Source organism: Anopheles coustani (assembly GCF_943734705.1).
Source record: "Anopheles coustani chromosome X unlocalized genomic scaffold, idAnoCousDA_361_x.2 X_unloc_138, whole genome shotgun sequence".
Taxonomy (NCBI): Eukaryota; Metazoa; Arthropoda; class Insecta; order Diptera; family Culicidae; genus Anopheles; species Anopheles coustani.
Window position 1 is genome coordinate 5,001 of NW_026525091.1, and position 25,000 is coordinate 30,000.

At 46.1% G+C, this 25,000-nt stretch overlaps 1 non-coding gene across 1 annotated transcript; it reads right to left on the reverse strand.

The window, feature by feature from the left end:
- Positions 1-201: 201 nt before the first annotated feature.
- LOC131270095 (5.8S ribosomal RNA) lies at positions 202-356 on the reverse strand. The gene has a single exon (XR_009179231.1). It is a non-coding gene; the product is annotated as a 5.8S ribosomal RNA (ribosomal RNA).
- Positions 357-25,000: the final 24,644 nt, after the last annotated feature.

Genomic DNA, 25,000 nt, shown 5'->3' on the forward strand with positions numbered 1-25,000 from the left:
CACAAGCACGCCTTCTCCTCGTACTTCCGCCTCACGCGGGAACACGACGCTCTAAATACTTCGAATTCCAATGCCAGTATATTGTAAACCACGGGTTCTTTAATGCTAGCGGGTCGTCGCGACCCTAGTTAACATCATGGTGCACGTCTCGTGACGGGTGTCACGGCGTAGTTAAATGTATGCGATACATTTCTCAAATATAAGCGCTCAGTCATCTGTACATCATGGTAGGTTCCCACGACGTGCAATATGCGTTCAACTTATCAATGTTCATGTGTCCTGCAGTTCACATTATGACGCGCAGTTAGCTGCGGTCTTCATCGATCCATGAGCCGAGTGATCCACTGCCGAGGGTGACTAACTTGCGTAAGCCGCCGCTGTGCGCGTATACCCGTTCCCCGTAGGGAGGAGCAAGCCGCCGCTTAGAGACGAAGCATAAAGTGTCCTCATTCCACATAGGGCAAGCTGGATGAATCCATTTTACCCAGGACGGCCGAAGCGGCGTGGACCAGGGGAGAACTGAACCTTATACTTCACACCACAGTAAGTCTACGTGTCCTCTTCCACATAGGGCAAGCTAGAACTAACTATCTTACCCAGGACTGCCGAAGCAGCGTGGACCAGGGGAGGAACACACTTTTCATGGAAACGTAAGGCATCCATGACTGCCATAACGTAAGCCGCCGCTGTGCGCGTATACCCGTTCCCCGTAGGGAGGAGCAAGCCGCCGCTTAGAGACGAAGCATAAAGTGTCCTCATTCCACATAGGGCAAGCTGGATGAATCCATTTTACCCAGGACGGCCGAAGCGGCGTGGACCAGGGGAGAACTGAACTTTATACTTCACACCACAGTAAGTCTACGTGTCCTCTTCCACATAGGGCAAGCTAGAACTAACTATCTTACCCAGGACTGCCGAAGCAGCGTGGACCAGGGGAGGAACACACTTTTCATAGAAACGTAAGGCATCCATGACTGCCATAGTGCGTAAGCCGCCGCTGTGCGCGTAAACCCGTTCCCCGTAGGGAGGAGTCAAGCCGCCGCTTAGAGACGAAGTATTAAGTGTCCTCTTCCACATAGGGCAAGCTAGAATGAACTATCTTACCCAGGACCGCCGAAGCAGCGTGGACCAGGGGAGAACTGAACTTTATACTTCACACCACAGTATTGAGTAATGTGCCCTCTTCCACATAGGGCAAGCTGGAATGTTCCATTTTACCCAGGACGGCCGAAGCGGCGTGGACCAGTGGAGGACTACACAATCATGAGGTTTGATATCGACTTGTGTGTTTCAATAGGGTACCGATGGTATGTTTTGAACCGATTTGATTTAGCCATTCTGAAGTCATCACTTGGTTGAAGCGCTGAACTAGGGAGGCATCGTTTACATATATATTGGGTTTCGCATGCTCTACTAGGTTAATGTCATAGGGTTGGCTATCGAGCATGCCCAAGTGATGACTTGATTGTGTGCTTGCTTGAATTCTTCACATTTCATACCATCGGTTAGTTGTCGAATCATTCCTCGATCATAACCTTCGTTCTTGGTTCATGTATGCTCTCTTCCACATAGGGCAAGCTAGAATTAACTATCTTACCCAGGACCGCCGAAGCAGCGTGGACCAGGGGAGAACTATACTTTGTCTTGTATGCCCTCTTCCACATAGGGCAAGCTAGAATTAACTATCTTACCCAGGACCGCCGAAGCAGCGTGGACCAGTGGAGGACTATACTTTGTTCATAACACCACAGTATTGAGTAATGTGCCCTCTTCCACATAGGGCAAGCTAGAATGAACTATCTTACCCAGGACCGCCGAAGCGGCGTGGACCAGTGGAGGACTACACAATTAAGAGGTTTGATATCGACTTGTGTGTTTCAATAGGGTACCGATGGTATGTTTTGAACCGATTTGATTTAGCCATTCTGAAGTCATCACTTGGTTGAAGCGCTGAACTAGGGAGGGGCATCGTTTACATATATATTGGTTTTCGCATGCTCTACTAGGTTAATGTCATAGGGTTGGCTATCGAGCATGCCCAAGTGATGACTTGATTGTGTGCTTGCTTGAATTCTTCACATTTCATACCATCGGTTAGTTGTCGAATCATTCCTCGATCATAACCTTCGTTCTTGGTTCATGTATGCTCTCTTCCACATAGGGCAAGCTAGAATTAACTATCTTACCCAGGACCGCCGAAGCAGCGTGGACCAGGGGAGAACTATACTTTGTCTTGTATGCCCTCTTCCACATAGGGCAAGCTAGAATTAACTATCTTACCCAGGACTGCAAAGCAGCGTGGACCAGTGGAGGACTATACTTTGTTCATTACACCACAGTATTAAGTATGGTGTCCTCTTCCACCATAGGGCAAGCTAGAACTAACTATCTTACCCAGGACCGCCGAAGCAGTGTGGACCAGGGGAGGACTATACTTTATACTTCACACACTAGCCATACTGAAGTCATCACTTGGTTGAAGCGCTGAACTACGGCGGGGTAATCGTTTACAGGTTAATATCATATAGCTGCATGCTCATTAGTAGATAATGGAATATTGTATGGCAATATGAGCATGCCCAAGTGATGACTTTGTTTCAAGCTCAACAGGTAGGGTATTGAGTCCTCTTCCACATAGGGCAAGCTAGAATGAACTATCTTACCCAGGACCGCCGGAGCAGCGTGGACCAGTGGAGGACTCTATACTTTATACTTCACACCACAGTATTGAGTACGACTTGCATAAAGCCCCTAATGAGAACCACGAGGGCTCTCTCAATGTAGAACCACGAGGGCTCTAGTACCGATTCTCTCGGTACGGCTTGGTCCGTGTTCCTTTATGCTTGTACTCGCGAAAAGTCTCAACCCGGAGGTCTTGACTTTGTATTGTCATAGTTGGACTACGACGGGGCATCCGACCATTGCTGATCGAACACCCCTGATTCACCATCTTTCGGGTAGGCGGTACGCGTACCTCCGGACGCGGAAGTCTCAACCCGGAGGTCTTGACTTTGATTGTCATAGTTGGACTACGACGGGGCATCCGACCATTGCTGATCGAACACCCCTGATTCACCATCTTTCGGGTAGGCGGTGCGCGCACCTCCGACGCGGAAGTCTCAACCCGGAGGTCTTGACTTTGTATTGTCATAGTTGGACTACGACGGGGTATCCGACTCATCGAATACCCCAGAAGCACACCATCTTTCGGGTAGGCGGTACGCGTACCTCCGGACGCGGAAAGTCTCAACCCGGAGGTCTTGACTTTGGTTGTCATAGTTGGACTATGACGGGGCATCCGACCATTGCTGATCGAACACCCCTGTTACACCATCTTTCGGATAGGCGGTGCGCGACACCACCGACGCGGAAAGTCTCAACCCGGAGGTCTTGACTTTGTATTGTTGGATAGTCCTCTTCCACTATAGGGCAAGCTGGAAATATTCCATTTTACCCAGGACTGCCGAGGCAGCGTGGACCAGGGGAGAACTTCACGGAATCTTCAGGCATCCATGATTGCCATAGTGCGTAAGCCGCCGCTGTGTGCGTCAACTCGTTCCCCGTGAGGAGGAGTCTAGCCGCCGCTAAAAGACGAAGCATTAAGTGTCCTCATTCCACTATAGGGCAAGCTAGAATGAACTATCTTACCCAGGACCGCCGAAGCAGCGTGGACCAGGCGAGGACTACTTTATACTTCACACCACAGTATTGAGTACGACTTGCATAAAGCCCCTAATGAGAACCACGAGGGCTCTCTCAATGTAGAACCACGAGGGCTCTAGTACCGATTCTCTCGGTACGGCTTGGTCCGTGTTCCTTTATGCTTGTACTCGCGGAAAGTCTCAACCCGGAGGTCTTGACTTTGATTGTCATAGTTGGACTACGACGGGGAATCCGACCATTGCTGACCGAACACCCCTGATTCATCATCTTTCGGATAGGAGGTGCGCCCACCTCCGACGCGGAAGTCTCAACCCGGAGGTTCGGACTTAGAGTTTTTCCCATTTAAAAGTTTTTCTCTTAGCCATACTGAAGTCATCACTTGGTGAACGATTGAACTAGGGCGGGTTAATCGTTTATAGGTATCATGTGGTTTGCATGCTCTCTTAGGTTAAGGTCATGTGGTTGGCTATCGAGCATGCCCAAGTGATGACTTTGTTTCACGCTTGCTTGATTTCTTCATGATTCCCTGTTATATAGTGTAATCATTCGAGAACAGGGAATCTTTGGTTTTGCTCAACAGGTATTGGATGTCAACTTGGTATCTAGATCGCATTAAGTCTCAACCCTTAGGTTCGGACTTGTATAGTGACATCTTGTTACGGTCTTGAGTCTCAACCCGCAGGTTCGGACTACTTAGTGTTTGATCGAATATAATATGGCAACTTGTGCCTAAGTCTCAACCCGCAGGTTCGGACTTCTGTTTATTTGGCCAATGTATGTATAAGGCAACTTGTGCCTAAGTCTCAACCCGCAGGTTCGGACTTGTGTATTTGTTCGAAGTCATGTATAAGGCAACGTGTGCCTAAGTCTCAACCCGCAGGTTCGGACTTGTTAGTGTTTCGTCAACTTTCATATGGCAACTTGTGCCTAAGTCTCAACCCGCAGGTTCGGACTTGTGTATTTGTTCGAAGTCATGTATAAGGCAACTTGTGCCTAAGTCTCAACCCGCAGGTTCGGACTTGTGTATTTGTTCGAAGTCATGTATAAGGCAACGTGTGCCTAAGTCTCAACCCGCAGGTTCGGACTTGTTAGTGTTTCGTCAACTTTCATATGGCAACTTGTGCCTGAGTCTCAACCCGCAGGTTCGGACTTCTATAGTGTTTCGTCAATTATCATATGGCAACTTGTGCCGAAGTCTCAACCCGCAGGTTCGGACTTCTGGAAGGATCACTTGGCCACTAATGATCCTTCCGCAGGTTCACCTACGGAAACCTTGTTACGACTTTTACTTCCTCTAAATCATCAAGTTCGGTCAACTTCGATAAAGCAGACGCGGTTCACGAGGATCCAGCGAACGATCATCTCCAAAGACCTCACTAAATAATCCATCGGTAGTAGCGACGGGCGGTGTGTACAAAGGGCAGGGACGTATTCAACGCTGGCTGATGACCAGCACTTACTAGAAGTTCCGAGTTCATATGGACCATTGCAATCCATAATCCCTACTAAGTGAGTATTTGAGTGATTTCCCGTTCCTCTCGGAATAGGAGACACGCTGCTACCCACATTGTAGCACGCGTGTAGCCCAGAACATCTAAGGGCATCACGGACCTGTTATCGCTCGATCTCATTTTGCTAAACACAAATTGTCCTGCTAAGCAGCGTACCGTAAGTGCACTTGCGCACACGAACAGCGAAGGTGTCAGGTCATACTCCACCGAAAGGTCCTAACCCGTTCCAATCGGCATCGACGCATTAACGCTGACTGCGTTCTAGTTAGCATATGTGAGTCACGTTCGTTATCGGAATTAACCAGACAAATCAATCCACGAACTAAGAACGGCCATGCACCACTACCCTTAAATTTGAGAAAGAGCTATTAATCTGTCTCACCTCCATAAGTTCGGACCTGGTAAGTTTTCCCGTGTTGAGTCAAATTGAACCGCAAGCTCCATTTCATTGTGGTGCCCTTCCGTCAATTCCTTTAAGTTTCAACTTTGCAACCATACTTCCCCCGGAACCTGACTTTGGTTTCCCGGAAGCTACTGAGAGCACCTGGTTGTAGCGTCTCCCAATTGCTAGTTGGCATCGTTTACGGTTAGAACTAGGGCGGTATCTAATCGCCTTCGATCCTCTAACTTTCGTTCTTGATTAAAGAAAGCATCCTTGACAAATGCCTTCGCTTTAGTTAGTCTTACGACGGTCTACGAATTTCACCTCTCGCGCCGTAATACTAGTGTCCCCAACTACTTCTGTTAATCATTACCTCCGGTCTGAGTACAAACCAATGAAAGATTAGACCAAGGTCGTATTCCATTATTCCATGCAAGATTATTCTAGGGCGTTTGGGCACCCTGCTTTAAGCACTCTAATTTGTTCAAGGTAAACGTGAGCGGTCGAGCTCTATGTTACACTTGCACCCGTTGAAGGGCACACCATGACACAGACTTGGTGCCCTACCACACCATTGAGTCGCAACCAGATTCCGACTTGGCCCACCGACCACGGGTTGACCGGGTCGGCGGAGCCGGACTGTGTTGGACAAGTATCAACTTCGAACGTTTTAACCGCAACAATTTTAATATACGCTAGTGGAGCTGGAATTACCGCGGCTGCTGGCACCAGACTTGCCCTCCACTTGATCCTCGTAGAAGGATTTATGCTCTACTCATTCCAATTATGAAACATCATTAAAGAGTTTCATATTGTTATTTCTCGTCACTACCTCCCCGTCCCGGGATTGGGTAATTTACGCGCCTGCTGCCTTCCTTGGATGTGGTAGCCATTTCTCAGGCTCCCTCTCCGGAATCGAACCCTGATTCCCCGTTACCCGTTGCAACCATGGTAGTCCTCTATACTACCATCCATAGTTGATAGGGCAGATATTTGCGAGATCTGTCGTCGGTGCGAGACCATACGATCAGCATCATTATCCAGACTTCAACTCAATGACACGGAGAACCCGCGATTGGTTTGACTAATAAGTGCACCAGTTCCCGCGAGGGTCCTGGCATGTTGCATGTATTAGCTCTAGATTTTCCACAGTTATCCAAGTAACTAGGTTGATGATCTCGTAAATTATAGCTGTTATACTGAGCCTTATGCGGTTTCACATTAAATCTGTTTGTACTTAGACATGCATGGCTTAACCTTTGAGACGAGCGTATATTACTGGTAGGATCAACCAGAATTCCGACTTTGCGTTCGAATGTTCATTGTCCCATTGCACCCGGAGGAGCAAACACCACGTTCTATATGTTGTCAAGTCCGGTAGCACACGGGAGGCGAGCCCCCGTGCGAACCTCATTGCCCTCGTATCACACACACCCGATGCACCGGACAGGCACTTGAGCGGCATTCGACTCCGCTAAGCGCACGTGCGCCCGATTGTGCATGCGCTGACGGGGCCTTCATACCCCTACCACAGCGACCTTATGCCAAACTTCCATGAATACTTAGGTGAGCTGACAAGGGCCTTCATTTCCCTACCATCAACTAAAGGACACGCTAGGCGCGTCCGATCATTGCAACTGCGGGGCTTTCATACCCCAATCACCACAGTACGCAATTCACCAGAGTTTAATCACAACCCCCCCGGACATGGCACACTATTAACTTGCAACAAAACTTAGTGTGTGCCGGGCACATCGGTTCCACAAAATCATTCCCGATGTACCCCAATTGGGGTTGTGAACGCATCCATGGTCCTCTGACACACCCAACCAAGCGTGGATACTACATACCTCAAACACCCAGTACACTAACAGACAAATCAATATATGGTTGCTTTCCCCCAGACATTTGCCAATCACTTGGCACCCGGACGGGAACTCGCTCCTAATTGCGCCATTGCCACCCATTTGCCAAGAGCGAGTTCTGTATGTAGATTTCATTTGGAAAGACAACCGTGTACTGGATATTCTATCCGACGATTACAGATGACGAGTACGAGACTCGACTACACTCACGGATAATACATTTTGGGTCGAGATTGCTTTCGGGGTTTTCGATTGGTCTTGCGCTTGTAAACGTATAACTTTGACTTGTGGTAACCTCGGTATGTTAGTCGATCACGTGGTTGTGAACTGGGTAAGGGTGGGCAATCTGTTCACTTGCACTCTGGGTAGGAATATAGTGAGCGCTATAGGTTAAAGATCATGGTATGGTTCCATCGTGATGACTTTCGCTAGATAGTAGTATGTTTGGATAGTTATAACGTTTTTGGCCATTTGTTCATAGTGTTCGGTCCATTGAGGAATTCGATTGGTCTTTGCTTCACACACGTGGTCGATCACTTGGATGTGAACTAGGGTGAGATTAAGGTGTTCACTAGTGCTCTTCGGTTTTGGATCAGTAATGAGCACTTGATTGGTTTCGCATAATATGTATCCATAGTGATGACTCTTTCCAGCTTAAGATTTCGTTACCAGTTTCGAATCCTCCCCACGTTCGCTTTTACTTGGTTAGGTTTTCGAGTGTAGATTTGAAAGCAATCTCATGTATGTATCCCATCTGATATAAGCCACTGACAGTTCATGTCACCTCGTTCAACTCTCGCTGGGTCACAGAAGTATGTTACTGCGCCCATTATCCCTACTCGGATAGGTTCGGTTCGTTCGTTTTATACTACGGTGAGTAAACTCAATTTGTGCATCGCATAGCCATGGAAAGCAAGCTTTCGCGGGCCTCTTCGACTGTTTTGATACGAGCTGTGCCCGTGATGCTTGTCATCCCAGGATACTAGACCCCTTTGGACGACCGCATGACCATCAGAAAGTAAATTCCACGTTCGATTTGGGGTGTGAACCCCGAACATAAAGTCTTTGTGTAGAACCACGAGGGCTCTATAGTACCGATTCTCTCGGTACGCTTGGTCCGTGTTCCTTTATGTTCGTACTCTTGTGAATAAGATTCACGTTCGTTTTGGGATATTTGCTACTGTCACCGTTTGAGTACTATGGGGCTTGAACCCCTAACATAAAGTCTTTGTGTAGAACCACGAGGGTTCTATAGTACCGATTCTCTCGGTACGCTTGGTCCGTGTTCCTTTATGTTCGTACTCTTGTGTGTATAATATTCATGTTCGGTTTGGGATATTTGCTACTTTCACCAGGGTCCCGTTCTTCATACAAGTCTGCCTTGCTAATGTGGTAACTTTATAGTGTAGTTCTGACATCCCAATTTTGGGACTTAGCCGATTTTTCATGTATTTCCATATGACCCGTAGGGTCCCTTTCTTCATACAAGCTTGCCTAGGGCGATCGGTCAAAACTTGTCTTACTATTCGATTGGTCTTCGCACTTTCACCCTAGGCAGTTCGCCTAGGTCTGTCTTCTTGAGGAGGCCAAAACCCGAAATAAGGAGGTCCAGCCGACCCTGAAACCTCCCCTGTCTTAACTACACTAACCCGATTTTTCAGGGTCCTCAGCGCCATACAACTTTGCCTAGGTCACTTGTACTCTTGACTTAGGCCATCTGACTTGGTCCGTGTTTCTTCCTAGGGTTCACCTAGGTACTTTGCCTTGCTTCATGTGGTAACTTTTTAGTGTAGTTCAGACATCCCAATTTTGGGACTTAGCCGATTTTTCATGTATTTCCATATGACCCATAGGGTCCCTTTCTTCATACAAGCTTGCCTAGGGCGATCGGTCAAAACTTGTCTTACTATTCGATTGGTCTTCGCAGTTTCACCCTAGGCAATTCGCCTAGGTCTGTCTTCTTGAGGAGGCCAAAACCCGAAATAAGGAGGTCTGGCCGACCCTGAAACCTCCCCTGTCTTAACTACACTAACCAGATTTTTCAGGGTCCTCACCGTCATACAACTTTGCCTAGGTCACTTGCACTCTTGACTTAGGCCATCTGACTTGGTCCGTGTTTCTTCCTAGGGTTCACCTAGGTACTTTGCCTTGCTTGATGTGGTAACTTTTTAGTGTAGTTCTGACATCCCAATTTTGGGACTTAGCCGATTTTTCATGTATTTCCATATGACCCTTAGGGTCCCTTTCTTCATACAAGCTTGCCTAGGGCGATCGGTCAAAACTTGTCTTACTATTCGATTGGTCTTCGCAGTTTCACCCTAGGCAATTCGCCTAGGTCTGTCTTCTTGAGGAGGCCAAAACCCGAAATAAGGAGGTCTGGCCGACCCTGAAACCTCCCCTGTCTTAACTACACTAACCCGATTTTTCATGGTCCTTAGCGCCATACAACTTTGCCTAGGTCACTTGTACTCTTGACTTAGGCCATCTGACTTGGTCCGTGTTTCTTCCTAGGTTTCACCTAGGTACTTTGCCTTGCTTGATGTGGTAACTTTTTAGTGTAGTTCAGACATTCCAATTTCGGGACTTAGCCGATTTTTCGTATATTTCCATATGACCCATAGGGTCCCTTTCTTCATACAAGCTTGCCTAGGGCGATCGGTCAAAACTTGTCTTACTATTCGATTGGTCTTCGCACTTTCACCCTAGGCACTTTGCCTAGGTCTGTCTTCTTGAGGAGGCCAAAACCCGAAATAAGGAGGTTCAGCCGACCCAGAAACCTCCCCTGTCTGAACTACACTAACCCGATTTTTCAGGGTCCTCAGCGCCATACAACTTTGCCTAGGTCACTTGTACTCTTGACTTAGGCCATCTGACTTGGTCCGTGTTTCTTCCTAGGGTTCACCTAGGTACTTTGCCTTGCTTGATGTGGTAACTTTTTAGTGTAGTTCAGACATCCCCATTTTGGGACTTAGCCGATTTTTCATGTATTTCCATATGACCCATAGGGTCCCTTTCTTCATACAAGCTTGCCTAGGGCGATCGGTCAAAACTTGTCTTACTATTCGATTGGTCTTCGCACTTTCACCCTAGGCAGTTTGCCTAGGTGTAGCTTCTTGAGGAGGTCAAAACCCAAAATAAGGAGGTTCAGCCGACCCAAAAACCTCCCCTGTCTAAACTACACTAACCAGATTTTTCAGGGTCCTCACCGTCATACAACTTTGCCTAGGTCACTTGTTCTCTTGACTTAGGCCATCTGACTTGGTCCGTGTTTCTTCCTAGGGTTCACCTAGGTACTTTGCCTTGCTTGCTGTGGTAACTTTTTAGTGTAGTTCAGACATCCCAATTTTGGGACTTAGCCGATTTTTCATGTATTTCCATATGACCCATAGGGTCCCTTTCTTCATACAAGCTTGCCTAGGGCGATCGGTCAAAACTTGTCTTACTATTCGATTGGTCTTCGCACTTTCACCCTAGGCAGTTTGCCTAGGTGTAGCTTCTTGAGGAGGTCAAAACCCAAAATAAGGAGGTTCAGCCGACCCAAAAACCTCCCCTGTCTGAACTACACTAACCCGATTTTTCAGGGTCCTCAGCGCCATACAACTTTGCCTAGGTCACTTGTACTCTTGACTTAGGCCATCTGACTTGGTCCGTGTTTCTTCCTAGGGTTCACCTAGGTACTTTGCCTTGCTTGATGTGGTAACTTTTTAGTGTAGTTCAGACATCCCAATTTTGGGACTTAGCCGATTTTTCATGTATTTCCATATGACCCATAGGGTCCCTTTCTTCATACAAGCTTGCCTAGGGCGATCGGTCAAAACTTGTCTTACTATTCGATTGGTCTTCGCACTTTCACCCTAGGCAGTTTGCCTAGGTGTAGCTTCTTGAGGAGGTCAAAACCCAAAATAAGGAGGTTCAGCCGACCCAAAAACCTCCCCTGTCTAAACTACACTAACCAGATTTTTCAGGGTCCTCACCGTCATACAACTTTGCCTAGGTCACTTGTTCTCTTGACTTAGGTCATCTGACTTGGTCCGTGTTTCTTGCTAGGGTTCACCTAGGTACTTTGCCTTGCTTGATGTGGTAACTTTTTAGTGTAGTTCAGACATCCCAATTTTGGGACTTAGCCGATTTTTCATGTATTTCCATATGACCCATAGGGTCCCTTTCTTCATACAAGCTTGCCTAGGGCGATCGGTCAAAACTTGTCTTACTATTCGATTGGTCTTCGCACTTTCACCCTAGGCAGTTTGCCTAGGTGTAGCTTCTTGAGGAGGTCAAAACCCAAAATAAGGAGGTTCAGCCGACCCAGAAACCTCCCCTGTCTAAACTACACTAACCAGATTTTTCAGGGTCCTCACCGTCATACAACTTTGCCTAGGTCACTTGCACTCTTGACTTAGGCCATCTGACTTGGTCCGTGTTTCTTGCTAGGGTTCACCTAGGTAGTTTGCCTTGCTTGGTGTGGTAACATTTGAGTGTAGTTCTGACATCCCCATTTTGGGACTTAGCCGATTTTTCGTAAAATACCATATGACCCATCAGGGTCCTTTGCTTCATATAAGTTTGCCTTGCTTGGTGTGGTAACATTTGAGTGTAGTTCTGACATCCCCATTTTGGGACTTAGCCGATTTTTCGTAAAATACCATATGACCCATCAGGGTCCTTTGCTTCATATAAGTTTGCCTTGCTTGGTGTGGTAACATTTGAGTGTAGTTCTGACATCCCCATTTTGGGACTTAGCCGATTTTTCGTAAAATACCATATGACCCATCAGGGTCCTTTGCTTCATATAAGTTTGCCTTGCTTGGTGTGGTAACATTTGAGTGTAGTTCTGACATCCCCATTTTGGGACTTAGCCGATTTTTCGTAAAATACCATATGACCCATCAGGGTCCTTTGCTTCATATAAGTTTGCCTTGCTTGGTGTGGTAACATTTGAGTGTAGTTCTGACATCCCCATTTTGGGACTTAGCCGATTTTTCGTAAAATACCATATGACCCATCAGGGTCCTTTGCTTCATATAAGTTTGCCTTGCTTGGTATGGTAACATTTGAGTGTAGTTCTGACATCATCATTTTGGGACTTAGCCGATTTTTCGTAAAATACCATATGACCCATATGGGTCCTTTGCTTCATATAAGTTTGCCTTGCTTGGTGTGGTAACTTTTTAGTGTAGTTCTGACATCCCCATTTTGGGACTTAGCCGATTTTTCGTAAAATACCATATGACCCATCAGGGTCCTTGCCTTCATATAAGTTTGCCTTGCTTGGTGTGGTAACATTTGAGTGTAGTTCTGACATCCCCATTTTGGGACTTAGCCGATTTTTCGATCAATACCATATGACCCATCAGGGTCCTTTGCTTCATATAAGTTTGCCTTGCTTGGTGTGGTAACATTTGAGTGTAGTTCTGACATCATCATTTTGGGACTTAGCCGATTTTTCGTAAAATACCATATGACCCATCAGGGTCCTTGCCTTCATATAAGTTTGCCTTGCTTGGTGTGGTAACACATGAGTGTAGTTCTGACATCCCCATTTTGGGACTTAGCCGATTTTTCGTAAAATACCATATGACCCATCAGGGTCCTTTCCTTCATATAAGTTTGCCTTGCTTGATGTGGTAACATTTGAGTGTAGTTCAGACATCCCCATTTTGGGACTTAGCCGATTTTTCGATCCATACCATATGACCCATCAGGGTCCTTGCCTTCATATAAGTTTGCCTTGCTTGGTGTGGTAACATTTTAGTGTAGTTCTGACATCATCATTTTGGGACTTAGCCGATTTTTCGTAAAATACCATATGACCCATATGGGTCCTTTGCTTCATATAAGTTTGCCTTGCTTGGTGTGGTAACTTTTTAGTGTAGTTCTGACATCCCCATTTTGGGACTTAGCCGATTTTTCGTAAAATACCATATGACCCATCAGGGTCCTTTGCTTCATATAAGTTTGCCTTGCTTGGTATGGTAACATTTGAGTGTAGTTCTGACATCATCATTTTGGGACTTAGCCGATTTTTCGTAAAATACCATATGACCCATATGGGTCCTTTGCTTCATATAAGTTTGCCTTGCTTGGTGTGGTAACTTTTTAGTGTAGTTCTGACATCCCCATTTTGGGACTTAGCCGATTTTTCGTAATATACCATATGACCCATCAGGGTCCTTGCCTTCATATAAGTTTGCCTTGCTTGGTGTGGTAACATTTGAGTGTAGTTCTGACATCCCCATTTTGGGACTTAGCCGATTTTTCGATCAATACCATATGACCCATCAGGGTCCTTTGCTTCATATAAGTTTGCCTTGCTTGGTGTGGTAACATTTGAGTGTAGTTCTGACATCATCATTTTGGGACTTAGCCGATTTTTCGTAAATTACCATATGACCCATCAGGGTCCTTGCCTTCATATAAGTTTGCCTTGCTTGGTGTGGTAACACATGAGTGTAGTTCTGACATCCCCATTTTGGGACTTAGCCGATTTTTCGTAAAATACCATATGACCCATCAGGGTCCTTTCCTTCATATAAGTTTGCCTTGCTTGATGTGGTAACATTTGAGTGTAGTTCAGACATCCCCATTTTGGGACTTAGCCGATTTTTCGATCCATACCATATGACCCATCAGGTTCCTTGCCTTCATATAAGTTTGCCTTGCTTGGTGTGGTAACATTTTAGTGTAGTTCTGACATCATCATTTTGGGACTTAGCCGATTTTTCGTAAAATACCATATGACCCATATGGGTCCTTTGCTTCATATAAGTTTGCCTTGCTTGGTGTGGTAACTTTTTAGTGTAGTTCTGACATCCCCATTTTGGGACTTAGCCGATTTTTCGATCCATCCTATATGACCCATCAGGGTCCTTTTTCTTCATATAAGTTTCCCAAGACTTAGTGCTTTTTACCTTTGGACACCAATATCACCCTTACGGGTTTCTTTGATCTTCTCACTTTGTATTGACCAAATGTAGGTCTTGCCATGCCAAACATATAATTGTTCTACACCAAGTCTCTATCTCTTACCGCCAGCTCGGTACATTCGATCAACCTGCCCTTAAGGCACCCGGGACTTAGCCATTTTTTCACATTTTTCATGATTTTGAGGCAACTTTTCTCGACTTTGTCACCTTATATCACCAAGATCCTTTCCCTTTAGCGCTTCACTCTGTTCGTATGATATTTAGCGCTGACTATCACCTTTCTATCGCTGACCTCAACTTCTTATTCGGTGCCATAGAGCCAGAGATATTTGGTGTATGCTGTTATAAGGGAAGTTTGTCACTTTTTCAAAGGCCCACTTTGGGACGCCCATATCTCACCTTCACGTATCTTCGATCTTCTTGTCGTCTATGGACAAAACTTAGGTCTTGTATTGGCCAACTTATAAATGTTCTACGGCCAAGCCGTATCTCTTACCGCCAGCCCGGTATTCATGGACTTAGTCGGATTTTCGCCTCTCGTGGTAACAATTTCTGACTTTGACTCACAATAACACCCGAACGGTCACATGCTAGCGCTTTGCTTGGTAGGAATTATAGTTAGCGCTACCTTTTCTCTTTCCATCGATACCTTGTTCGTTCTATTCCATGCCATACAGCCGAAGTTATGATGTTTCCCGTTTTCCATATCATGTGGAGCTTATGCTCTGGGAAAACCATCTAACACCTGTACCACCCTTTTGGGTACCACCGATCTCGTCACTATGTTCGGGCCAAATATAGGTTATAACATGCCCAACATATAATTGTTCTACACCAAGTCTCTATCTCTTACCGCCTGCTCGGTATTTTACTCGTAAGTCCAAATTTCACAACTTGTACTTTTTGGCCCAATGTACTCGAGTTTCAATTTTGGTAACATTTTTCGACTTTGACACTTAATAACTTCCAAATCATGCTAGTTAGCGCTTTGCTTTCTTCTAGTCGTATCTAGCGCTGGGTGTTACCTTTCCAAAACATATCCTAGCTTAACAATCCATGCCATACAGCCGGAGCTATACGGTGCACAAGTCAAATCCATTTTAGCCATGTTTCATTTTTGCCAATTTTTGACCACTCGTATCACCCTTCCAGAGTGGTCCGATCTTCTCGCTGTCTATGGACGACTTTTAGGTCTCGTAGAGGCAAACTTATAAGTATTCTACGTCAACCCGCTATCTCTTACCGCCTGCTCGGTATTCTTGGTCTTGTGTGATTTTTGGAAATTTTGGTATTATTTTTCCACTTTGTCGCTTAATAACTCAGTTTTGCTCAACACTTAGCGCTTCGGTTGTTTGGGATTATAGTTAGCGCTCGGTTCGACCTTTCCAACACTGATCTTAGCTTGTCGATCCGTTCCATACAGCCTGAGTTATTCGCGATACCGTGTTTCAACCCATTTCTCAAGTCTCGTTTTGGTCCAACTTTGAACCAGCCATATCACCCTGATGGGTACCTCCGATCTTCTCGCTCTATATTGGCCAAAGTTAGGTCTTGTGGTAACGTACTTATGATTGTTCTACGCCGTGTTCGTAGCTCTTATCGTTCGCCCGCTATTTTCGATCATAAGGTGAATTTTCGCCTCTAAACCACCATTTTTCACCTTTGCCCTCTAATATGACCGACTTGCTCAACACCTAGCGCTTCGCTTGGTAGGACACATAGCTAGCGCTCGTCAAGACCTTTCCAACGCATATCCAAGCTTTCCGATCCGAGCCATACAGCCTGAGCTATAGGCGATACCGTTTTTCCCATTTTCTTGGTCACACGCACTTTAGGGTACCCCTTTTTGCCTTTGACCCTTAATACCTCCTCCGGGTCACTAGTAGGCGCTCAGCTTGGTAGGAAACATAGCTAGAGCAGGCCTTCACCTTTCCAAAACTGCCGAAAGTGTACCGATCCGACATCTAGAACCAAAGTTATGGTCATTCCCATCATGCTCTACTTTCATGGTCAACCTCCACCAAGCACACCTAGGTTGGACCAACTTTCACCAACTCATCTCGAACCCCAAATTTGCTTCGACCTACTAGGTTTCCCTAGTAAAGTGGTCAAAACATCCATTACAACACGACTGGTCTTTCTGGTGGTCGACCTAGGCGACTTTGTTCGACGACCACCACCCCATGGAACTAAAAGACGTCCCTTGATACGGACCACCGATACATTTTCCGGCCTGTCTAAACTACACTCATCGAAATTTTTTTGGGTCCCCACCGTCATACAAGTTTGCCTAGGTCAAGTTTTTCTTCCGGATCGGCCGCGGACCTCACTTTTCATTATCTAGGGAGGCCATAGGGCCCCAAAAGGGGTTTTTTAAAATTTTCGACACTTTCGACTTTGGTCGGATTTTTTCCGATTTTGGTCCGACCTAGGGACTTGGTGGTCCAAGGAGCCTCGGGACCAAACTTTTTTCTCAGGGGTCCCTACCTCCATACAACTTTGCCTAGGTCAATTTTTTGTTCCAAATCGACCGCGGATTTCACTTTTCAATATCTGGGGCTCGTGTAGAGTCCGAATATGAGGTTTTCTCATTTTTCGACATTTTCGACTTTTTTGGGATTTTTTCGGGTTTTTCGACCTAGGGGTCCGCCGAACAAATTTTGGGTCAAAAATTTTTATTGAACTAGTCGAAAGTACGCAAAAAGATAAGACTTTTTGCCGAAGACACCATGCCCCGGAACCGACTCCTTCCCCTTCAAAATTGAGGACAAACGTGATTTTTGAAACTTTTCCTTAGGGAGCCCAAGACTTAGAAAATTTTCAAATTCTTGATTTTTCGATTGCGAGCTAGCGCTTTGCGGTCTTCGGCAATGTTGTAGATCTCGACGAGATAAGACTTTTTGGTCAAGGGACATTTTGCCCTCCGACCCCTCCTTCCCCCCGCAAATCGCCCCCCAAAGTGCAATTTTTGCATTTTCACCTCTTTGCACGCACTGTTCGGCCCAAATGGCCACTTTCTATGGGTCTGAGCGCTTTGCGGTCTTCGGCAAACTTTTAGAGCGTACCAAGTACTAATTATAATTCTTCTACACCACCTTCGTACCTCTTCATCCCTGGCCGCTATTCGCGTACCAAGGTAATTTTTGTTCATTTTGTCAACATTTTTCATCTTTGACTGCTTATATCGGCCTTGCCATGAACCGATAGCGCTTCGCTGTGTTCTAACGTAAGTTAGTACTGCTCAATACCTTTCCAAATCATGTCTTAGATTGTCATTTGCTTGCATACAGCCGGAGCTATGAGCGATACCGTAAAAAGTACCGAAACTTGGAAAAATCCTTTGATCGCCCATATCCCCCCTTTGGGGGCCAGATATCGAAAAAAGTTCTGATTCAAAAAGTTGCGCATTAACGTGTTCTAGTTATGCCTAGAACATTTCACTTCGCTAGCTGGCCTGCAACTTAGCCGTAATTGGGATTTTAGGGTGTTCTTGGAGGGCCCATTTCCTGCGACTTGGTATCTTTTGGGCCCAATGTTTCTCTAATATCTCCACGAGTTTTCCAGATAGCCTTTTCAAACTTTCAGGGTGCCTAGAACACCTCAAGACCTTTCCAACGCTATGCCGTTTGCCTCGCTCGGACATCTACAGCCAAAGTTATTCGAGGTACACGGTACCTTACCCTGTTTTCTCAGTACTTGGTCGAAAATTTCGATCAGCCATATGACCGACTTGGACAACCCTGAGCGGGTTGGCCCCATATAACTAAACTTTCGTCTCGTGGAGGCAAACTTATAAATGTTCTACGTCAACTCGCTATCTCGTACCGCCTTGACGGTATACTTGGTCCAAGGGCCATTTCCAGCGACTTGGTCGCAATTTCGCTCTAAGATTCGCTAATACCTTCGTCCGTGGACATGGTGATTTTTTGTTCGTATTTTTCCTTGATAGTCCCACTCAAGACTATTCCATACCAGAGCCAAGCGTCCCGCTAAGTGCCATACAGCCTGAGCAGTAATTCATGAAAGGTACCTCTACCAGTTTTTGCCATACTTGGGTACAAACTTTGTATCGCCCATATCTCCACTTTAGAGGCCAGCCAGCACCTTGACCCCATATACTTTTTTGTTGGTCATACCATGCACTAAATATAATTGTTCTACGTCAACTTGCTATCTCTTCTCCAACTTGCCGTTATTCTTGGTCCAAGTCCCATTTCATTCGTTTTTGAACCCATTTTGCTATATGTTTCACTAATAGCTTCGACCATGGACAAGCTGATTTTCCATTTGTATTTTTCCTTGATAGTCCCTCTCAAGACCATTCCAAAACACACCGCAGCTTGTCGCTCGGTGGCAAACTGACCGAGTTATAAATCATGAAAGGTACCTCTACCTGGTACACCACGTGGTCGGCCCAAACCATAAACCGACCAAACGACCGACTTGGAGCACCCTGACCGGGTTGCCCCCATATAATGAAAGTTGCGTCTCTACACGCCCAACTTATGAATATTCTACGCCAAGTCGCTATCTCTTACCGGTAAGCCAGTATCCACCTTCCAAGGGTGATTTTGGTGAAGTGCCATTTCCTGCGACTTGGTCCCCGAATTGGACAATCATCACCTAATATCTCCGTGGTCTTTCAACTCAGCCTCATGAAACTTTCAGGGTAGATAGGTCTCCCCGAGACCTTTCCAACGGTGAGCCGTTTGCCTCGCTCGGCCATCTACAGCCGAAGTTATTAATGGTACTTGGTACCTTACCCTGTTTTTTCCATACTTGTTCGTACTTGGGTACAAACTTTGGATCGCCCATATCTCCACTTTGGAGGCCAGCCAGCACCTTGGCCCCATATACTTTTTTGTTGGTGATACCATGCACCAAATATAATTGTTCTACGCAAGCTTGCTATCTCTTCTCCAACTTGCCGTTATTCTTGGTCCAATTCCCATTTCATTCGTTTTTGGACCCATTTTGCTATATGTTTCACTAATAGCTTCGGCCATGGACAAGCTGATTTTCGATTGGTATTTTTCCTTGATAGTCCCACTCAAGACCATTCCAAAACACACCGCAGCTTGTCGCTCGGTGGCAAACTGACCAAGTTATAATTCATGAAAGGTACCTCAACTTGGCACACCACGTGGTCGGCCCAAACCATAAACCAACCAAACGACCGACTTGGAGCACCCTGACCGGGTTGGCCCCATATAATAAAAGTTGCGTCTCTACACGCCCAACTTATGAATATTCTACGCCAAGTCGCTATCTCTTACCGGTAAGCCGGTATTCACCTTCCAAGGGTGATTTTGGTCAAGCGCCATTTCCTGCGACTTGGTCCCCGAATTGGACCATCATCACCTAATATCTCCGTGGTCTTTCAACTCAGCCTCATGAAACTTTCAGGGTAGATAGGTCTCCCCAAGACCTTTCCAACGGTGAACCGTTTGCCTCGCTTGGCCATCTACAGCCGAAGTTATTAATGGTACTTGGTACCTTACCCTGTTTTTTCCATACTTGTTCGTACTTGGGTACAAACTTTGGATCGCCCATATCTCCACTTTGGAGGCCAGCCAGCACCTTGGCCCCATATACTTTTTTGTTGGTGATACCATGCACCAAATATAATTGTTCTACGCAAGCTTGCTATCTCTTCTCCAACTTGCGGTTATTTTTGACTCAAGTCCCATTTCCATAGTTTTTGGTACCAATTTGCTCTATGTTTCGCTAATAGCTTCGCCCAAGGACTTTGTGATTTTTTGTTCGCATTTTTCCTAAATAGTCCCACTCAAGACTATTCCAAATCACACCTTAGCTTGTCGCTCAGTGCCATACAGCCAGAGTTTTAATTCATGAAAGGTACATCACCTTGGTACACCACGTGGTCGGTCCGAACCATCAACCAACCATATGACCGACTTCGAGTCGAGCTAGCGGCTAGGCTCAATATAATGAAATGCGTGTCTTGATGCGGGCTACTGACGGTCTGAACAATGTAGCTCGCTAGCTCGTCTCTAAACTTGTGTTTTGGTCGAATATTGGGTGTTCATGTACCACTTCGGGTAACATGGACTTTGGTGCAACTTTACCACTTGTGCACTTAATAACTTCCCGGTCATTCAAGTCTTTGCCTTCATACTTTCAGGGTAGTTAGGTCTCGTCGAGACCTTTCCATACATATGCCAAACTCATCGATCGGACATCTATAGCCCGAGTTATTCGCGGTACACCGTACCTTACCCTGTTTTTTCCTCAATTGGGTACAAACCTTGGAACACCCATATCGCCCCTTTAGAGACTAGCTGGCACGTTGGCCTCGTATAATGATAAGTGCACCTCAACTAGGGCTACTGACGGTCAGAACATTTCAACTTGCTAGCTCGGGCCCACACTTGTGTTTTTCTCGAATATATGGTTCAAGTGTGCCACTTTGGGCACTTTTGGACATTTTGTCCCCACACAACTTTCTTGCCTTGGTAGATAGGGTCTTGTGTTCTCGGGCAAAAAGATGCACCAAGATATGGTCTAACTTTCGTTCTTATACCGCAAAGCGCTATCTCCAACACCCGAGGAGATAGAAAGTGATTATGTTCGGTATATCGGTCTTCCATGGCCTACTATGGTAAGCCCCTGCAGGTATGCAACCGAAGGTGCTTGGTACATGTATTTGGTGCAATATCGGTGCAAAGTAGGTGTTTCCTTGATCGGGCTATAACTTTCTTGGTTGATGTTGGATTGCTTTACGGTCTTCGGGGGATAGTTAGGGAACATGTTGGCCAACATTTTCTTATTCCTCAGCCTGGCCGTACCTCTTACCGTCTAGGCGGTATTCATGCTCTAAGTTGGAACTTGTGTTCCTTCGGGCAACTTTTCTGACTTTGACGCTTAATAACTTCCGTTCATATGCAGTCTAAGCTCTGCAACTCTCAGGAAAGCTAGTACTACTCATTTCCTTTCCATATCAGTCTTTGGCTTGTCGATCCGATGTCTACAGCCTTACTTATTCACGTTCCCTGTAAAGGTAGGTGTTTGCCCATTTTCCAGTTCATGTGGTAACATTCCCGGACTTTGCCGGCTTTCTCTTCATGTGGTAACTTGCTTGCTCATGTGGTAAACTGAAAGTGTATTTCAGACAGACCCAATCTGGGACTTAGCCGATTTTTCTCTTCATATTATATGAATCCATCACTAGGCCATCTTGCTTGCTTGTGTGGTAACTTGAAAGTGTATGTCTGACAGACCCAATCTTGGACTTAGCCAATTTTTCTCTTCATGTCATATGGATCCTTCACTAGGCCATCTTGCTTGCTTGTGTGGTAACTTGGAAGTGTATTTCTGACAGACCCAATCTGGGACTTAGAAGATTTTTATCTTCATATTATATGGATCCTGGACTTAGCCGATTTTTCTCTTCATATCATATGGATCCATCACTAGGCCATCTTGCTTGCGTGTGTGGTAACTTGGAAGTGTATTTCTGACAGACCCAATCTGGGACTTAGCCGATTTTTCTCTTCATATCATATGGATCCATCACTAGGCCATCTTGCTTGCTTGTGTGGTAACTTGGAAGTGTATTTCTGACAGACCCAATCTGGGACTTAGCCGATTTTTTTCTTCATATTATATGGATCCTGGACTTAGCCGATTTTTCTCTTCATATCATATGGATCCATCACTAGGCCATCTTGCTTGCTTGTGTGGTAACTTGGAAGTGTATTTCTGACAGACCCAATCTGGGACTTAGCCGATTTTTCTCTTCATATCATATGGATCCATCACTAGGCCATCTTGCTTGCTTGTGTGGTAACTTGGAAGTGTATTTCTGACAGACCCAATCTGGGACTTAGCCGATTTTTCTCTTCATATTATATGGATCCTGGACTTAGCCGATTTTTCTCTTCATATCATATGGATCCATCACTAGGCCATCTTGCTTGCTTGTGTGGTAACTTGGAAGTGTATTTCTGACAGACCCAATCTGGGACTTAGCCGATTTTTCTCTTCATATTATATGGATCCTGGACTTAGCCGATTTTTCTCTTCATATCATATGGATCCATCACTAGGCCATCTTGCTTGCTTGTGTGGTAACTTGGAAGTGTATTTCTGACAGACCCAATCTGGGACTTAGCCGATTTTTCTCTTCATATTATATGGATCCTGGACTTAGCCGATTTTTCTCTTCATATCATATGGATCCATCATTAGGCCATCTTGCTTGCTTGTGTGGTAACTTGATAGTGTATTTCCGACAGACCCAATCTGGGACTTAGCCGATTTTTCTCTTCATATCATATGGATCCATCACTAGGCCATCTTGCTTGCTTGTGTGGTAACTTGGAAGTGTATTTCTGACAGACCCAATCTGGGACTTAGCCGATTTTTCTCTTCATATTATATGGATCCTGGACTTAGCCGATTTTTCTCTTCATATCATATGGATCCATCACTAGGCCATCTTGCTTGCTTGTGTGGTAACTTGGAAGAGTATTTCTGACAGACCCAATCTGGGACTTAGCCGATTTTTCTCTTCATATTATATGGATCCTGGACTTAGCCGATTTTTCTCTTCATATCATATGGATCCATCATTAGGCCATCTTGCTTGCTTGTGTGGTAACTTGATAGTGTATTTCCGACAGACCCAATCTCGGACTTAGCCGATTTTTCTCTTCATATTATATGGTTCCATCACTAGGCCATCTTGCTTGCTTGTGTGGTATCTTGAAAGTGTATGTCTGACAGACCCAATCTCGGACTTAGCCGATTTTTCTCTTCATATAATATGGATCCTGGACTTAGCCTGTTATTAGGTTATTATATATGGATCCTGGACTTAGCCGATTATTAGGTTATTATATATGGATCCTGGACTTAGCCGATTTTTCTCTTCATATAATATGGATCCGGGACTTAGCCGATTATTAGGTTATTATATATGGATCCTGGACTTAGCCGATATTTCTCTTCATATAATATGGATCCGGGACTTAGCCAATTTTTCTCTTCATATAATATGGATCCGGGACTTAGCCGATTTTTCTCTTCATATAATATGGATCCGGGACTTAGCCAATTTTTCTCTTCATGTGGTAACGTATGCCAATCGCTCACAAGTCATGGGATAAGGGTACTTGTGTTCTTCCATCTTCTAAGTCCCGCACGGGGACATCGTGATCGCCCCAAGTCCGGAATAGCGCCAAGTCAAGCCCCACGGTGGCCGTGCAGGACCTGTTAGCGGCGGCCCCACTGACAGCACTAATCCGGACTTAGAAATTATATCTTTCTAATCGAACACCACACACGCAACACCACCATACCACCATCTCCTTGCAAGTACCTAAGTACCCGCAACTCCATGGTGAAGGCAATGTCACTCCATCACCAACCTCTTTGCATTGCAAGCACTTGCGTACCTACAACACTCCGAAGAAGGCAACGGCGCGCGATGCTCGACTCCACACACCTCACCACACCACACCACCGATGGCCAGCCAGCCAGCCAGCCCAGCTAAGGGCTAACCCACCAACCAACCACCAATGGCCTAGGCCAGCCGGATCCCACCTTCAAGTCCAAGCACAGCCAAGTGCAAGTACCGCCAAGTGTTCACCAACCAACCATCACACCAGGTCAGCCGGCCAGTACCCACCTTCAAGTGCCATTACCCTCGGGTGCAAGCCCAATCAAGTGTTAACCAACCAACCCGGCCAAGGCAGCCAACAGGCCGGCACCCTACAGCACCGACCCGCCATCACCACCTCAACCGTTGACCATGCAAGTGGCCTCGGACAACAGGTGACACCCGAAGTACATCCGAAGAACGTATATCAAGTGTTTGCTCACCAAGTCCTCAACCAACCCCAAGTACCCGGAGGTACCCAGAGTGTTGGATCCGCCAACCCGTCCCGGCACTCCAAGTCCTTGCGAACCCAAAGTGTTTGCCCGGTAGGGCCATTGTATCACAACGCTTGCGACCATGCAAGTGGCCTCGAACAAGGTGACAGGGGTAGCTTCACCAAGTTCTCAACCAACCCCAAGTACCCGGAGGTACCCAGAGTGTTGGATCCGCAAACCCGTCCCGGCACTCCAAGTCCTTGCGAACCCAAAGTGTTTGCCCGGTAGGGCCATTGTATCACAACGCTTGCTACCATGCAAGTGGCCTCGGACAACAGGTGACACCCGAAGTACATCCGGAGAGTGTACAACAAGTGTTTGTTCACCAAGTCCTCAACCAACCCCAAGTACCCGGAGGTACCCAGAGTGTTGGATCCGCCAACCCGTCCCGGCACTCCAAGTCCTTGCGAACCCAAAGTGTTTGCCCGGTAGGGCCATTGAATCACAACGCTTGCTAACCATGCAAGTGGTCTCGGACAACAGGTGACACCCGAAGTACATCCGGAGAGTGTATATCAAGTGTTTGTTCACCAAGTCCTCAACCAACCCCAAGTACCCGGAGGTACCCAGAGTGTTGGATCCGCCAACCCGTCCCGGCACTCTAAGTCCTTGCGAACCCAAAGTGTTTGCCCGGTTGGGCCATTAGATCACAACGCTTGCTAACCATGCAAGTGGTCTGGAGTATAGGTGATACTGACATACCACCGAGATGGTACATCTAGTATTGGGTCACCAAAACCAAACCAACCCCAAGTATC